The sequence below is a fragment of the Trichoplusia ni genome, chromosome 2 (assembly GCF_003590095.1).
Source record: "Trichoplusia ni isolate ovarian cell line Hi5 chromosome 2, tn1, whole genome shotgun sequence".
Lineage (NCBI taxonomy): Eukaryota > Metazoa > Arthropoda > Insecta > Lepidoptera > Noctuidae > Trichoplusia > Trichoplusia ni.
This window is the reverse complement of record NC_039479.1, coordinates 11,790,155-11,793,842: the sequence shown is the minus strand read 5'-3', so window position 1 is coordinate 11,793,842 and position 3,688 is coordinate 11,790,155. Positions and strand designations below refer to the sequence as shown.

General features: G+C 33.2%; 1 long non-coding RNA gene across 1 annotated transcript; it reads left to right on the top strand.

Moving 5' to 3' along the window:
- Positions 1-1,455: 1,455 nt before the first annotated feature.
- On the top strand, positions 1,456-2,000 carry LOC113501059. Its single transcript, XR_003401255.1, has 2 exons — positions 1,456-1,607; positions 1,715-2,000. It is a non-coding gene; the product is annotated as an uncharacterized LOC113501059 (long non-coding RNA).
- Positions 2,001-3,688: the final 1,688 nt, after the last annotated feature.

Sequence of the window (3,688 nt, the reverse complement as noted above, 5' to 3'; positions counted from 1 at the left end):
TTAATTACTAGCTGTTGCCTGTTCCTTGATAAATGGTCTATTCAACACAAAAATAATTTTTCAATTCGAACCAGTAGTGCCTGAGATTAGCGCGTTCAACAAACAAACTCTTCAGCTTTATATATTAGCATATAGAAGTATATAGATATTCCTGACATTAGCGCGTTCAAACAAACAAACTCTTCAGCTTTATATATTAGTATAGATAAGGAGAAAAAATAAATAGCTAACACTTAAGGTACCATGTGTGCTTGTAATATAAACTTCGTCTTATCATTATGTGTAGTTTCGTACAATAATACTCAATGTTTTCCACGAAGAATAGTACAAGACCGCTTTCCCTAAGGTTTTGTATCGCGACTAATGGATCTGTCAGAACCTATGTGCTTATAAAAACAGACTACTATTGCCTTCTGCTTCCCTAGTACGTGTATGGTATAGTTCTAGGATATGTTCTTACATTTGGGTCCGTTTTCTTTTGAATATACAGCAGTATGTATTAAAAATGAGTCCGAACAAATAAGGGGTTGTAGTAAAATGATTAAATAGGTACTTTTCGTTATTTATTAAAAAAAGAGTTTAGAATAATATCGTACAGATTACCTATGGCAACACTGGCAACTGAAATCATTACAACTACCTAATTGAAAATTGAGTTTTGTTAGTTTACGGAAATTTCCCGAAATTCAGGATAATATTTGTCGTTAATTCTGTGCTAAAACAAAAATGATGAAATTTTGATGTTATACTACGAAGGCCTAGATTTTTTTCAATATTTTTAGCACGTCTCGCAATTCTTCTCATTATATACCCTTCAAGGATCGGACAGGTTTTTTCATACATGCTGAATAGTGGAATACGATCGTTGGGGGAATAATTATTTATTTTATTTGCTTGATAAACTTGTGCAAATAGAAAAAGAACTAACTTGATGTAACTAAGAAACTGAAAATAACTTTAATTCTGATGTTTTTAAAATATGTTTTTCAACTGAAAAAAAAAACAATGTAGAATCAAATTAAACAAGGAAAACAAATTTCTAAGAAAGTATGTTATATTTACCATTAATAGGAGATAACAAGAACAAACAGAATGATGATAACCGACGTTCACAATATCAAATAAAAATTTACCCTGTTTAAACGTTATGTACGAAGGATAATCAACTTAATTCCCTTAACTTATAGTGGTAAATTGAATGACGAAAACAGAATGTATCACTTGCAATTCTATGCCGAAGCAATTGACTCAGGGTATTCCCTCCTCATCCAATATTAATGTGGTAGCAAATAGTATGTAGCGACTGATTGCATAGAAGTGATATTACGGCTTCCATTCCCGTTTGAACATGATTGTTAATACATTGGTGTAGTGAACGTGCGTCGATGGATGTGTATCTGTAATGTGTTTTGGATTCAATCGATACGTGAGGGGTATAGTGGTGGGGTTTCGTGGAACTTGTACGCGGGTTGGAGTTAGTATAAATAATGTGAAGTTTGCAAAGTCTCGCAGATTTCTCGAGGCTTCAATCATGAAGGCTTGCTTAGTTTTTGCTGCTCTCGTCGTCCTTTTTGCGGTGGTGACATTTCCTGGCGCAGTAGAATCTGGTAATTTATTTATAAAATTTGTCCGTTCAATTTCTCTGTGTTTCCTTTTTATTTAATTACCTCAGTATTTCAGAAATATATTTTAATTGCTTATGTTTCTTCCACAGCCAATGTCCCCATTTTGCCCAAGGTTACTATCCAAGGGCCGACGTTTCCAAATAGCTGCGTTTTTTACGAATGCATTGCCAGTTGTAGACAGAAAGGCTACCGTAATGGTGGGTACTGCACTATCAATGGATGTCAATGTCTGCGATAGAAACGAAAAATGAAAATTAGAAATATGTTTTGGTGATGAGCTTGAGGCTATTCTTACTTATAATACGTACAACTTTAATTTAGACTGACCACTAATTACGAAATCAATTATTGAATAAAATTATTAGAAAAAACGCATTCTTAATTGTTTTATTATCACATGTGTTTTAAATTGTCTCCCCCACTAAGTTATTTATTCCTTGTGATGGGAGGAATAGGGAGGCTTCACAAACATTCAAGCCCAATGCTTAAAGACTCGTCGACTGTCAATTTCTTGTCTTGAGACTGGGTAGTCTCAAGAAAAGAAATCGTTGGTAACACAATCGCTAGTAATACGAGGGGCTCAAACTCGCGACACTTCAGGCTCAGTGGGTTTGAAATTCTTGTTTTAAAAATAGCGTAGTAGGTACCTATTTAGATAATTGACATAAACATGATAAACTTTTCAAGTTTTAGCCTTTTCAATGCAAGTGTACAAATAATATTTGCAATTAGTTATATCGACTTGGTAATTGATTTAATATTTTGTGTTTGTAAAGCTAGAATAAAATAATGTCAATAATCAAAGGTTATCTAATTTCATTATTTCTGTTATAAAAACAGACGTCTTTTCATGATCGTCATAAAAATCTTAGTACAAGGCAAAAATAGGTTGTACTTCACTCTGATTCTTTTTTTAAGCATATCGTGTTATTCAGGCCTGGAATGACAACCAGTGAAAATAGATTATTTGATAAGAGAACTCGTCGTAATCGTACACAGCGTGTAAACTTAGACTGTAGTAGGTATTTGTAAAATGCACTACAAAGCGCAGAGTGGCATTTCTCTTGTTTATTTTTAACTAGCTGTTACCCGCGACTTCGTCCCCGTGGGTAGAAGATATAAGTTATGATTTATACCTGCCCTGTTTTTTTCACATTTTCCATTGTATCTTCGCTCCTATTAGTTGTAGAGTGATGGTTTATAGCCTAAAACCTTCCTCGATGAATGGTCTATTAACCACAAAAAGAATTTTTCAATTTGGACCAGTAGTTCCTGAGATTAGCGCGTTCAAACAAAAAAACTCTTCAGCTTTATATATTAGTATATAGATTTAACTAGGTAGAATAATTAAATTAACTAAATTAAATTACTAGAAAAGGTTATTCGTCCTTGGTATACAACCTTTTTAAATGTATAGATTAGAGTATTTTTATCTATACGTATAATAAAATTGTAGAAACGTGAAAACTGTACATTGAATATTTTAAAAAAAGAATAATTGCAGGGTGGTCTACGAACGATTCCGATGTCGAAAATATGATTTTTAGAATTTTTGTCTGTTTGTCTGTATGTATGTCCGGAAAGATCTCGGAAAGTACTGGATAGATATCTTTCTTACTTTCAGAGAATATCAACAAGAGGTCCGGTCAACATACTTTTTACTTATTTCCCGCTTTTCGTTACAGGGGGTGAGCAGGAGCCTTTTATATTTATAAACAAATATCAAATTATCTCATAAACTGCTGAATATATTTCGTTCAAATTTTGCATGAACCTTATCGTACACATGATACAAACAATATACAAAAACCATAACGCTACTATGCAGGGGGCATGAGCAGAAAAGTTTTAAAATTTTGGACTCACCCGTAACATCGTGCAATACAATTATGAGGTGTATTTTCACCCCATTGAGTAGTAGGCAGCACGGTCATTAATTTACAAAAAAAACATCACGCTATTTATCTTAAGACTTTTGGCAGAGCAATAATAGGATTTTTCGAAAATAAATCATTTTCACAAAATTAGTCATTTTATTCTCTTTCAAGTCTGATATAGGCCTA